The sequence below is a fragment of the Triturus cristatus genome, chromosome 1_2, assembly GCF_964204655.1.
Source record: "Triturus cristatus chromosome 1_2, aTriCri1.1, whole genome shotgun sequence".
Lineage (NCBI taxonomy): Eukaryota > Metazoa > Chordata > Amphibia > Caudata > Salamandridae > Triturus > Triturus cristatus.
Genome location: NC_140580.1, coordinates 322,558,387 through 322,573,471, shown reverse-complemented (window position 1 = coordinate 322,573,471; position 15,085 = coordinate 322,558,387).

Here is a 15,085-nt window from a genome sequence, read left to right as displayed (position 1 = left end):
AATTAGTTGTACAACTAGGTCTTGAGTCCCTTTCTGAATTCCTGAAGGGAGGGTGAGATCCGGAGGTGGACACTGTTCCAGGACTTCGCAGCGAGATAAAAGAAGGAGCGTTCTCTACTATTGCGTCTGAAGAGTTGGTGGAAGCTCAGGCGGTGGTTGATGTTTGCCAGTCCTCGATTGTGCAGAGCTTTGTAGGTGTTGGTCAGCATCTCAAATTGGCATCTCTTGTGAATGGGGAGCCAGTAGAGTTTCTTGAGGTGAGGGTTGATGGGGGTGTGTTTGGAGAGGTCAAGGATGAGTCTGGCCGGCAAGTTCTGCATGGTCTGCAGTCTTTTTAGGAGGTGAGTGGTAATTCCTGTGTAGAGTGCGCTGCCGTAGTCCAAGCGGCTAGTGATAAGGGCTTGAGTGACGGTATGTCTGGTGTTGACTGGGAGACAAATGAAGATCTTTCAGAGCATGCGAAAAGCGAAGAAACAGGGGCAAGAGACTGCGTTGTTCTGATTTTTCATGGTGGGTTTGCTGTCCAGGATGATGCCAAGGTTTCGGGCGTGTTCTGTAGGAATGTGTGAGGTTCAGAGTTCAGCAGGGAGGTGTTGCTCCCAAAGATCAGTACTTCTGTTGTGTCTGTGTTGAGCTTGAGGTAGTTGTTTTGCATCCAGTTGGTGACACTGGTCCTGCACAGGCGGACGTTGGCCTTCGTGGTGGATAGTTCATTTGATAGAGAGAGGATGAGTGGCTGTCGTCTTCTAAGGATAGGATGTTCAGCCCTTGGGTTCTGACTATGTTGGCTAGGGGGTCATGTAGACGTTGAACAGAGTAGGACTGTGCCATGAGGGACATTGTAGATGATGTTCTTGGGTTCCAACTTGAAAAAAGGTAGGCGGAGCATGCGATCCATTTGAGGGCGTCCTCTTGAAATACAAATCAGATGAAGTCTCTTGATTACTGTGTGGTGGGACACAGTATCAAAGGTTGTTGAGAGGTCGGGAGGATCAGGGCAGCCCTTTCTACCCAGTCAAGGAGGGTTCAGATGCCATCAGTGGCTGCGATCTGAGCAGCTTTGGTGCTGTGGCTTGTGCAGAATGCGGATTGGGATGGGTTTAGAACGTCGTTCTGTGAGTTGGTGGTTAATGGCCTTTTTGAGGACTTTGGCATGGATGGGTATCCAAGGGATGGCTGATAGTTCTTGAGCTCGTTGGGGTCTGCAGACGGGTTCTTGAGGAGGGGGTTTGACTTCAGTGTATTTTCATTCATTTGAGAAGGTGGTCGAGGTGACGGATACATTGAAGATGGAGGTGAGTTTGTTGCTGATGGTCTTATTTCTGAGGTTGAACATGTGGAGGGTACAGGGGTCTGTGGGTGTATTGAGTTGTGTGCTGGTCCCAAGAGGTGATCATGTGGTTGGATCTTGCATCTGTGGGTGCAAGGAGGCTGAGGATGTTGGAGGTGGTGGTGGTGAGTTGGGGTTCAAAGTGCTTGCAGCTGGTGTAAAATGTGGGGGTACCCTTGTATTACCATAGTACACTCCCCCCACTTACCCACACACACAATCTTTAGAACCCAAAATCAGTTTGAGAGTAGACTGATACCATCTTGAAAATGCTCAAAGTGGTTAGGGTGAGCCCCAGGAATCTTTATCCCATTGGTTAGGGTATGCCCAGTGGTCATTCCCATACACTAGCTTGTACCAGGCATACATGTAGAATCCCCAGGCACCCACTGCAGAGCACTCATAACCTGAATAAGATGATTGAATCTGCTGTCTGCAACCGGAGAAGGGTCCAGGAGAACTAGGCCTGCTCTCTCTTGTACCCGGGACAAAGAAGTGCACTCCAAATGATATAATGCTTTTGATGTAGGGATCCAACAAGCTACAAGATGCCTCCCCTGAGGTCCTGGGTACTTTAGAAGAGTACTCCTGTGGTGGACCATTGATTATAACTGGCACTTTGAGTTTCTTGGAGCTATTTTTACTTAAAAATGTAAAAATCCATATCTCTGGTTCCCCTTACTGAATTTTTGTCATTGTGGTGCCATTTTGTTTATTAAATTTTACCCTGTTTTTTATTTGATCTGGGATTTTATAGTTTTGCATTTCAACTTTATTACTGTTTGATAAACACTTTACACATTGCCTCGAAGTTAAGCCTGTCTGTTCTGCGCAATAGCTATCATGGGTTTACGCTTAGGTTTATTAAGAGACTTTAGTGGTTCGCACTGACAACGGTTGTGATTCTTACATGAGGTGTGTACTTACCCACCTCAACAAATAACCCAACATCTTACAACATTTATAAGGGCTGCTTCTGAGTCTAAATAAACTTATTATTGACAAAAAATGTTAATCAGTGCTGGGGTTGAATGCTCTCTTCTCTTTTAAATGCTAAATTTGGGACGTTGCTTCCCCTCCTATTTTTGGTGCTGAATTATGGGGCATAACGGGGGCTAGGGTTGCCACATGGCCGGTTTAATACCAGCATGACTAGGATTTTAATGCCCCTGCTAGTACAAAAATTGGGAAAATCAATGAAAGCTGGTCTTTTTCCCCTTATCAGTACATATTTTAAACAGAAAATGTAAGCAGGAATCTCTTTCATGATCAGTCAGTTGCCTACAAGGCAATTGAACAACACATTTTAAAGTAAAACCAAGAAAGAAAAGCCATGTTAAACATGAATGTAGACGGTTTCATATAAAGTTCTACTTAAAAATCATGCCTGGGTCTTTGCAGGACCTTAAAACATGAATAGATGGCAGGTGTTTTCCTCTGGTAAGGTGGCAACCCTGAGGGACATGAGGGAGTCGGGGTGTGTGTGTGCGCAACTAAGTTTAATCAGTTAAAGTTGTGTAAGGTAAAATGTGGAGATGGGATGTATCACTTCAGCTCAACTGTCTTATTAGAGGCAGTTCTTTTACAAAAATGGAATTCAATATTTTCACCTAAATGCTTGTTTTGACCAATGTAATGCTCTTGAGGGGGGGGGGCAATATACCATAAGTTATTTGCATTCGTTATTTAAAATCCTGTCACATTGAGGAGTATATTTATTCTGGTATGGCAAAAATGTTTTAGAAGTAGTACTGGGAAAAAAAACAGTACTGGAAGTAAACGGTAACAGAATTGTTATATAAACTGCCAATGATGAAACATTTCAAAATGACAGGAACTATGATTGGTCTTGGCTGTATCTTTTTGTTTCTACCGAACAAAGACCCTCAAGCTCACAAAATGTACTCAAAGCTTCGATTGGTACTCCTCATTTCCCCCCATTTGGGAGGGATTTTTGGAGGCCTTGTTAGTCAGACGAGAGTGTTTTACAGCAAGACAGGAATACAACGTACTTTGTTGCCCATCATACTTCATCGCTTGATGTTTTAATTTTAATGGACCAGTCATTAAATATTTTAAGCATTTGCCCACTTCACGAATGAGGGAAAATATTTTTTTACTCTTGGAAGCTATTAATAGCTTTTTTGATTCTTTTTTATCTAAAAAAAATATGCAGATGTAATGGTCTTCCTATTTCTTGAAGAAAAGTAATTATTTTTATGAGCACTAAATCAATGGAAGGAACTTTTCAACGTTTGTACAAATTGAGTGATTAAATAAATAAAATATGTATAAACTTAGAAATAAAATAAGATGGCATTCAAGAAACTTTAATTTTAAAAAACGAATATAGGACTATCTGTATCGAAGAGCCTTTCCAGTGTAATGCCTAACAAAGCCTTAACATCCAGGGTGAGTACTTGGATTTTAAAACGGGTTCTTGACCATCAACTATAAAACTCAGAAATAGATGTGGGGAATGCACTCTACTCATCCGAAATACTCGAAAAAGCCCCTCAATTTCTCAGAGTATTTGTTAAGTTCCTTAAAAGGTTCGTGTCTGTAACTTAACCAAAATAAATAAAATCGAGTTTAAATCATAAGACTTTAAATGGTCGCTGGTTTCTGCACACGTTAAAACGAGTCCACATAGCTAAATATTACATTTTATTCTCTGGGTCTTTAAGCATTTATTCTTATACCCCACTCCATTTACCGATTCAAGTGCTTTGAAGGTGGCCCTCTTGTCACATAAGCGCTCGATCAACCCCCAATTAGAATACCCACGAATGTGAAGGTATACATGTAGTGTCCCATACCAAGGTGAATTGCTGCACAAATGTCACCAAACGAAGACAGAATTAAGACATCAGTCCATGATAACATGCGTAAAAATCGAGATTGACTATTTTACTGGCGAAATAGTCTGTTTAGCTCAAGAGAAAAATGAGGCTGTGGAGGAGCGCCCGTGCACCATTTTGAAATCTTTAAAAAATCAAGAGAATGTCGTTATATACAAAAATGCCCTGTGTCAAAAAAACAGGTGGGAAAGGCAGTGTGTGCGCGTTTGATGTCAGGTGTAGCAGGAGGGCAGGCCTCCCCGAGCTGCTGCGTTTCAACTCCTGACCTCTGGGCCAATGTAACAAGGGTGAACTTTTCGCTAGAGTGCCGTCTAACAAGAGTCGATTGTATAGCATGCGCAGCTAAGTAAAGGATTCTGTCTATCAGCGGCCTACCTTTGAAAAGCTGCCATGCCCACCTGAGGCAAGGGCCCTGGTCGCGACAACAGCCGTCTTGAGAGACAGCAGGGCGATTCCCCGGGAAGCAGCACACACAAAGTGCTCATCTGATTTAAATATGACCTAATGCCAGGAGAGTGGCCAGGCTCGGGACGCTGCCCTTTTGCTGACTGAAGTATTATTTCCTTAAACCTTCAATAAACGATGTCAAGGGGCCAACGCAAGAAAAAGGATGAAAGGGAAGCACAAGTTCTTGGAATACGGACATAAAAAAATATTTCTTTGAACAGTGCTTTGGTGCTCTCTAGGGGCAAAATGGAGAACTACAGCGCCTCTTATCAGCAGGACTATTTATTGTGATGAAGCTGGCCGGCGTCGAGAATAAAACCGATTTTTTTAAAAAAAAAACTCAGCGAGCTAGGCGTTTTAATTGAGAATTTATATTTATTGCATCATGGAGACGGCGCTCGCTGTTGGAGGCAGATGTTTTTGATTGTTAGACATAGAACAAAATTCTTTTTTGTCTTTGTTGGGATATGACAAGTAGGAAAAACTGTTCCGGGGTTAGGTTTTGGAAGATCAGACAAAAAAGAACGTTTTCAATGCTCACTGAACTCTTTGCTAATTCCATATAGACTGCTGACCACTGATCCAGCTTGATGCTGGTTTCATCGTTGCAGAGCGCTGCAAACTGGGGAATTCAATTACATATTTAAACAGTTCATATAAAGCAGTGGATGGAAATGACAAGCCGAGAGGGGGCTTTAACCTAGTGGGAAGAAAGCACCGTTTGCAAAGATATTTTTCTCCGTGGCTACTGAAATAAGGATTGTTAAGGAGTACAAGATAAATCACGTTAATTGACGTATTATATGCATTGTTTATTTTTAAAAAAGATAGGTAAATTATACCAAATAAACATCAACTTGTGACTGGACCTCGATTACAGAAACTAAACCAGGTTAGAACCGGAAGCATCAGGTTAATACCATATCATAATGGCAAAATAATACAAAACGACCTCTGTATGAATATAAGAGGGTAAACGAGAAAATCATGCGAATGGGCCTCAACTCTAGGAATAAGAACGTGTGCAGCGGAGGCCATGCAATACGGTAAAAATGAATAAATATTTATGTAGCTAATTATTTATTACTCTCGCTGTTCTTTCGCTGAGAAGACATTGGCTAAGGCAGTTAAACGCTAGCGGCTAACATCCGCTGCGTGTAACCAGCAGGCCCTCGTTGAATCCCGGCAAAGCCGATTTAGGCTGCTATCCTTCCAGGGTCTATATATTGAGCACCATTAAATTGGTAATACTTGGTACTTATAATGCTAAGGGATCGTGGTACGGAGCACATATAATAAGGGTTATTATGGGCTCTCAAGGACAAAACATGTATCATTAACAAGATGAAATGCCCTGTGTAATTCCCTGCATTGTATAAGAAAATTCACCTAATATTCACATATGATATGCAGCAGAGGGAATAGCCTGGAATCAGAGACGTCTTCAGGTATAGGCAAAGTGGGCAACTGTCCAGGGCCCCCACCTTCCAAGGGGGGCCCGTTCAAGTGAGTGTTACACTTGAAATTGCTATTACATTAATGTTGCTCATAAAACAATTCTTCTTTTCTAATTTGATAGCCAAGCATGCTTAACAGAATTTTGTGGTCAGATATACTAAGTGTTAGACCTGTCAGCCTTAGGGTGTGAAGCATCCTGCCAGCCCAGGTACTCCCCAATGACCACATTACACACGGAGAGGAGTTTCTACACGTCTTTATTCCGCTGCATGTAAGTCAGAACTCAACATTCTAAGCCTGCCTTCAACTCATGCCTCCAAATCTTATGTCAAAGGCCTACGGGGTACAGTGGGAACCAAAAGAGTTCCAGTGTTCTCTTATTTACAAGATACTGCATCTCCCGCATTGTTAAATTAAAAGTTACAACTTTAAAAAATAAATAAAGTAAATAAATAAACAAATAATATAAATACATGAATAAATATATAGATAATCATAGATATGCAGAAAATTACAATTCTTCAATTAAGTGTTGTGACACATGAATCACACGTCCTGATCGGGTCACTGGAAGCTGCAAACTGGCAGTCGAAGTGTCAGTGATCTGCACAGGTGAGGCAGAATTAGCAACAAACACAGAGTCATCAACAGTTTGTCGGGACCCAGTCTCTACATTGACATCGATGTTTGGTCAGTGATGAGCCACATGTCGAAAATGAGAGGAATATCTCTTAAGGGACTTACCAGGACGCTGGGCTGTAACCATGTGTCCTTTGTTGTTAGTGATGGTAAAGGGTTCAGCCTCAAAAGGAGCTTTAGTTTTTCTTTTTTAGTGTTGTCTGACAAGTATTCGATCTCCTCTAGTAAAGGTGACATCTTTTACATGACTACGTCAGTCAGCATATATTTTCATCTTCTGTTTGCAACCAAAGTCCGTAGCATGAAAGTCTTCCTCGTTCTTGAATCTGAGGTTGGGTCATCGGGGCAGCTTGGTCGTCATGGCTCTTCCAAACATGAGAGTTGTAGGGCTTTTCAGTTCATTGAGTGAGGGGTCGACAGTAAGCTTGAAGAGTATAGTTCAAAACAACTTTGAGGTTGAGCTTCTCCAATGACGCACGCTGAACAACTTTCTTTAGAGTATTTTGAGCCGTTCCACTAAACCATTGGCCTGGGGCCAAAGAGGAGTGCTCTTCTGATGCTTTATATTGAGGTGATGTAGTCTTTGAATTATTGACAATTAAAAGGTGGGCTGTTATCAGATTTTAAGATTGTTGGTACATCCCATGTTGCAAAGATGCCATCTAACTTTTGAATAACCTTTTCATGTGTAGTGGATGAAAGGTCTTCTACTAATGAAAAACATTAGTATTCATCAACAATAACTAGAAGATGATGTCCATTCTCATGAGGACCAATGAAATCAATAGCAAGTTTCTCCCAAGCATGATGTTCCAAATCTGGCATGTTCAAAGGGTACTGAATAACTTGAGGCGAAAGAAGGTTACGTATGTGACAAGTCTTCAACTTTTTTTCGACCCTTTTGTTGAGATACGGAAACCAGACTCAATCCCAGAGAACTCTCTTAGTAGCAACTATTCCTTGGTGTCAATGTCCCTCGAAGACTCTCAGGAATAACAATTTGTGCATCTAGCAGAATGAGACCTTCATGAGTCACTGAAAGTACCTCTCCTACATTTTTTTTACTTCACATACTCACTGGCATTAGAGAGAGGTTTAAAGTGTTGGTTGCAGGATTGATGAGCAATAATGGCTTTTAACTTTAACACTTGGCTTGTGGCAGTGATCTAAAGGAATGGCAGCTGGTGTGATGTAAGCCTCTGCAGTCTTAGGTGAGGTACCAGGGCATTGTAATGACACTCTTGACATTTGCTTGTCCACTGTGCTGTGCAAAGATTGCGTCTAACCCAACAGAATTAGTTTCAACTACAATCTCTGTATACATTTTGGGATCAAAGTAGGCCATTTTAGTGGCACTCTGAATAGCTTTCTTGATCTTTTGGATGCTCTTCTCACATTCTCATGACCAATGAAAAGACATATTCTTTTTGGTTCTTGTAACAGTGTACTGACCCTTGCAAAATTCTAATAAACATCTAGAACCGTAATTGTCTATTCCAAGAAAATGATCGTAACATAGAAGTGTCTTGTGGGGGATTTGCAGTAGACCGCAGTTGTACTTTAGCTGGATCAGTTTTCATACCCCCAGCAGAAAAGACAAGGCCAAAGAATTTCAAGCTTTTCTTGTGGAATTCACATTTGTCAGCATTCAGAGATAAACCTGCATCGTTCAGTACACAACATACTTGCATGAGCGCTTTGTCAAGCTCTTTCTGTGTAGTTCTGAAAACCAATGTCATCACTATAGTTAAATGCATTTACTACAGGCTGCATCATATGTCGAATGAAGTCTTGGAAAAGTTCTGCAGCAGAGGATATATCAAAACTCAGTTGCTTGTAGCGAAACAAAACAATATGCATAGAAAAGGTTATAATGTATCTGGATTTTTCTTCAAGCTTCAATTGGTGAAATCGTTTATTTAGGTCGAGCTGAGAGAAGAACTTTGTACCATTCAATTGAGTTATCATTTCAGCAATATGCGGACAAGGATGTCACTCTCGCTCAATTGCCTTGGTGGATTCTCGCATATCAATGCATATGCATACAGCTCCTTCACTGTCTCTTTTAGGCGCTATTACAATGGAAGAAATCCAGGGTGTTGGAAGAGTGGAACGTTCAATAATGTCATGTTTAATCAACAAATTAACTTCCTTTTCAGCAGCTTCTTTCAAGTGAAATGCAACTCGTCTGTGTCTTTAAGCAACAGAATGAACCTCCTCCTTTATGTGTAACTTTACTTTCATTGTTTTAAGTTTTCCTAACCCATGAATTAATAAAGTAAATTGACTTACAATTTCATGATGAGCATTCATATTGTAGTTCATTGATATCAGTCCCATATCAGCAGCTGTGTTGAAACTCAATAGACAGGCACTTGAAACTGTTCCTTGAAGTACATGAATAGGTGCTTGTACCACAGTTTTCTTATGTTTTATTGTGGCTGCAAACTAACCTTGACTCTTAAAGGACGTTGCGGCAGCCCATGTATATACTTTAGGGTTTGACTTCGTAAGTTGAGTTAACGGAGATAATTCTTGATACTTCCCCCTTAGGCATGATATTTATCGACGCACCGCTATCCATTATGAATGGTAATGAAAACCTGTTTATCTTTAGAGTGATCTTTAGAATATTTGAATTCTTGTGGTGCTTTTTCATTTTGATTTTTATTTACTTTGGATTTTTCGGCACATTCAACTAGTCCCACATGTGCATGCCTTTTTGAAGTAAACATCGACATTGCGCAATTACCATTGTCACGTTCACTGGAAACTGATACTAAGGAACTCTTTGTCGATGACTGAGTTGACGACTGACTTCGTTTGGTGTCAATTTGCCTCAGTTTCGTGTGAGCACTTGGTCTTTTGGGAACATGCCGAAAGTCACTCAGGTAGCGTTCAGTCGGCCATTTTGTCTTCACGCTGTGACACACTTACTTTTCTCTTCACCTGGAAAGTCGTCATGAAATGGTTTGCTTTACCACAGCTGATGCATATCTGTCCACTTGCAGTACATTTACCTTTGGGTGGAAACGACAGTCCACAACTGTAACACATTTTCTTTTTCTGTGGAGACATCACCTTAAGTCACTCGGCCTTGTACCTTGCTTACTCTTTATGCTCATGACTGATGCACTTTGGGTCCCTCCGGCCTCCATGTCAGTCACTTGATGATCAGCAATCTCTTCAGCGTGGGTAGCCTTGAGGACTTGTTCTCAGCTCAGAGTTTCTTTCAGCATTTGTCATAGAAAGGAATCTGACAGACATCCATCGATTACTATGAGGAGGGTAGCATCCTCATCATTAAATTCATTGGAGTTACAGTGCTTCACCAGAAACTCCATTCTCTCAACAAACTCATTGATGGTTTCACCTGGTCTATGACATTCTTGACTGAATATGAATCTTTCATAATCCACATTTGGCACTGGATTAAATTTGACATTCAAGGCTGTTTTGATTTGATCGTACATCACTTCACCTTCTTGTTGTATCTCTTTTATTGTTCCTTTCACTCCTTCACCAGCCATGTTCTTTAGATACTATATAATCTTTTTAATCTAGTGCATCCTTGAATAAGTCTCTATCCATACAGTCCATCTATTGCCAATAATGTGTTTTTTGGCAGTATCAAATACAGATGGCGGTTTTAGGAATGCAGCAGCTGTATATACATTGGCGGACAGTGGCGGTCTCTCAGGCGCTTTGTGCATAACTCGATTAGGCAAAGCTTTTCTAGCACCTTGTGAAGTGCTGGGTTCGGGGTCAGTCTTAATGACTTCTGGAGCTTGGACCTCGCCCTGGCTCTCCATCCGAGGTCTTTATTTGATAGCTGTATAGGGAGTTTTTCTGGGCCCCTATGCAACAGCTTTTGTTGTGGCCGCGCAGCTGTTAAACACAACCCCAACCTTCCGAGGGTGAGCCATAGCACGTTGTGCATGATAAATCGTTGGTGGTTTTGTTAAGTAGATAAACCTGTTACACTACTGGTCCATGATGATATGCTATTTGGTCGGCTTTGTGCATAACTGTTTCTACACAAACACTTGGTTAATCTCTTTTCATAATACAAGAATTTCTGTTTGATTTGTACTTAACTATGGCTGTGCACTGCTTTCGTAACCTGGTTGTATCTTGCTTTAGCATTCTTAATCCGTATTGCATATGGTAATAATTTGCTTAATGGTACAGTATCTTTTAATTTCATTCAGATCCTGGCCACCAACACGTACCTTTTCACTGTTTCTTTTTTATCTTTAAGCATTTTATGCATGCTGGCATTGCACCGAAACTCCACAGGTGCCAACATTGATTCTGCACTTCAAATGCGGCACACGTGGCACACACAAGCAGTTTGCTGGACAATGACAAACTCTCTGAAAGAGCGCTTTCAATGTACAAGCTTCGTATGCCCTATCTTGTCATCAGTTGTAGTGTCCTGCCAGTCCAAGTACCTGCCAATGGCCAGGCCACACACGGAGAGTAGTTTGTACATGTCTCTATTCCACTGCGTGTAAGTCAGAACTAAACATTCTAAGCATGACTTCAACTCATCTCTCCAACACTTACTTTACAGGCCTGCAGTATACAGTGGGAACGAAAAGAGGTCCAGTTTACCATACACTAAAGGATGCTCTTTCCCCAATCTTTTTGCTTCTCTTCCTCCATTTGGCTGAACCTATTTTTGCTGTCCTTAGGATGCTGGGCACTTTACCACTGCTTGTCCTCTCCCCCTAAAACATGTTAGATTGGCATTTACCTAATTGGTATAGTCCCTAGTAAAGTGGCACTACATGTACCCAGGACCTGTAAATTAAATGATACTAGTGGGTCTACAGCACTGATTGTGCCATCCACTTAAATAGTCATTTAAAGCTGTCTCAGGCCTGCCATCACAGCCTGTGTGTGCAGTTTTAGACTGCCATTTCGACATGGCCATGGAAGCCTTTTGCCAGGCCAAACCCTTCCCTTTTAATACATATAAGCCACCTGTAGGGTAGGCCCTAGACAACCCAGACAGCGGAGTGCAATATGTTGGACAAGTACTTTAAGGTTTACATGTCCTGGTAGTGAAAAACTCTTAAATTCGTTTTTCTCTACTGCAAGGCCTATCTCTCCCATAGGATAATATTGGAGTTGATGGATTACATTTTATTAGTGTAATTTCCAAATGGGAAGCCATAACCAGCTCATGATCGGTGTCTTTGGAACTGGGGTGAAAAGTCCTATTTAGGATTGAAGTCAGGGTTTAGATCACAATTTTAAAAATGCCAGTTTTAGAAAGTTGGTATTTTTCTGTCCTTTGCCCTTTTGTGCCTAAAGCTGGCCCTGGGTCACATGACTATGTGTAACTAACAGTTACACTTTGTCATTTCCTCCCAGACAGTCACAAAATAGAGGGATTAGGTGTGCCTGAGTGGGCCATCTGCTGGCAGAATGGAGGGGCGGAGCAGAGCACAGCCCCACTTACACCTTAATAGTTTGACATGTGCCTTCACACAAGGGGCCTAACAACCCTGCATTCTCACTTCAGCCAGCTTGGAGCCAGGGAAGGGCAAGCAGAAAAGTCCATGCACTTCAGAGTCACTGTCTAGAAGTTTCTCTCACCTTCCGGCACCAGGGTATAAAAGAAGGACCTCAGACACTAAGGGGTATATTTACAAGTGGACAGCACCACCAGAATGTCTCTTTTAGCGTTGTTCTGGTGGTGCTATGCCTTTCTCCATATTTACAAAGCAGCGCTAAGCCACTTTTTGTAGCTTAATGTCACCTTATAAATAGGTGCCATTTACATGCGTTACTTAGCATGAAAGGGGCATGCACTATGTGTTGCTGTGGGAGTTCCACCGCAACACCCAGTGCTTTTTTACACTGTCCCAGATTTACAAGGATCTGTAAATATGAGGCAGCAGCAAAAACTAACGTCATGCAAGAGCAGGTGTTAGAATGGCGAAACGAGGAGTAATACTTTTATTTCGCTTCGTTTTTGCTTTTTCTATGTGTGCTGCATTCTGCAGCACACTTAGAAAGAGAAAACACAATTAATGTAAATGTAAATGTGTATGTGTATGTGCTTATATAGCGCCGAATCACCCCTGGGGGTATCTCCGCGCTGTACTCATACCGCTGTAGGAACCCTTCCTGGCTATCCGTGTGAAGTGTCCACTCCTGGGCACCCCCATGGTGAAGCCAGGCATCCCAGCGCTGTTGGGGCCATTGTGGAGACTAAGCAAGCTATTGCCCAGAGTTGCAGCGTGGGACCCATGATTAGGATAGGCACTGATGCGAGAATATCAGGTCCGAGGAATTTATAGCCCGAGACCCTGCCGCGTCGGGAATCGAACCCTGGTCCCCGACCAGTGCTCTGCATCGAGGTCTGCCACTCTAAGAGAGTGTCCCTTCCTGCACATAAACAATCATTAAATCATGATGATTTTCTACTGCACACATAGAAGTAACAAAGGGGCATTTTGGATGGTTTATGTGCAGGAAGGGACACCTTCCTGCACATAAACAATCATTCCCTGTAACACAGGCACCCCTGCACTATGGTGCAAGGGTTACTGCATTGGCACTAGGCAGCTAATTTTAGCACCAGCGCTAAGGAAAACACCTAGGTGCACCGTATTGTTGTAAATACAGCGCATCTCTGCATCTTGGAAATATCGGAGCGTGGCGCTGCCAAATTTGGTACTGCTCTGCGCTCCGACAGTTTTTTTGTAAATATGCCCCTAAGTCTTTAGTACACTTCTGGACCTATGAATACTCTGTCGGGAAGGAGGGCTGCTCTGCTGCTACTAGGACTGCCACTCTGCTGGACTGCTGCTCTAAAGGAACTGCTGCCCAGCTGAGCTGACCTGCTGCCCCCTTCCCTAGGGAAGAACTGGACCTGCAACTTCATCCTGAACCCAGAACGCCAGATTGACCCAAAGGGCTAGCCTGCTTGGCTCCTAATCTGAGCCTCAGGGACATAAAAGGCTCCCAAACAGCTCTTGGACATGTCTTTAGTGTGTTCCTGACCCCCAAGTGGTGCCTCTCAGGCCCTGGACCATTGGTTTGGCTCACGGGCTCTTGAAATCAAGGTTTTGGCCTCTATGTGACTGTGAATGGGCCCGCTGGCACCAGAAACGTAATTCAGTGCAAGCTGCCACAAGCCCGGCTCTTGGCACAGCAAGTATCACTCGCGGAGGACTGCCACCGCGAAGCTCCAACCCACGCGTCCGTAATGCCCGGCCTGCCATTCTTGCCATGCCGACCACCACCTACAACGTCCGCCTATCTCTCTTGACTCTCTCCAATGTGAATGGGTCTCTTGGACCCAAAACTTGAGAAGGTAAACCTTCAGCTGGACTAATCTGGGACTGTATCAGTTCCACGCTCCATCTCGGTCTTCCTGAACGTTTGACTTTGACCAGGTCTGTGGCCAAATAGCCACGGTTGGCGCTTTCTGTTTTTAGGTACTATTTTACAGTTTATTCTTTAAAAATTCACTCCAGTTCAATTGATCGTATTTTTATCATTTTGGTCTTGTTTTATTTATTAAATTCAACTTTAGTTTTCTAACTTGCTGTGGGATCCTTTTTATGTGGTGTTATAACTGTTTTACTGTTTGAAGATTGCACAAATACATTACACATTGTCTATAAGTTAAGCCTGACTATCAGTGGGTTGAGCACAGGTAATTTTTTTTTTTTGTGTGAGTTACCCTGACTAAGATTGTGGTTGCTGCTTGACCTGGGCTCACCCCCCAATCAACCAGTAACTCAATTTGTAGCACTAAGGGTTTGCGCTGGGGAATGTCATGCAAATTGATGCAAAGCAGCACAATCTTTTGCAAAGGCATTTGCTTTCCAGTGCAAAGGGTATTTCACTCTGTAAACAGTGATATTTTCTCAGTGCAAACTGTGTTATATGCTGCTTAGTGTCATTTTGCATCAAGGGCAGCCACAGCCCATCCATATGGGCAAAGGGGCCACGCCCTCTCACTTTTTGTCAGAGAAGAAGAGGGGCTGTCAGGCTGAGCAAAGGTCAGCCTGACAGAAATTCTTCTTGTTCAAGTAAGGCAGCCAGGACCTAGACATGTGCATGCTCCTGGCTGCCTGAGCTGAACTTTGTCAGGCTAAGGGATTTCACAGTCCTGTGGCCGTGACCTACTCAGCCAGGAAAAAGCGCTTCGAGGCCCTCCCCCTCATGATGAGGGGGAGAGTCATTGATTGCCTCAGACCGGGGAGCTTCAGTTTTAATCCCTGTAGTGCCCAGGGCTGAGTGTCAATCAGTGACACCTCATCACAAAGTGGGGTGTAGTCAGAAAATCTCACTGACCCATCCCATGATGTGATGAGTGAGGGAC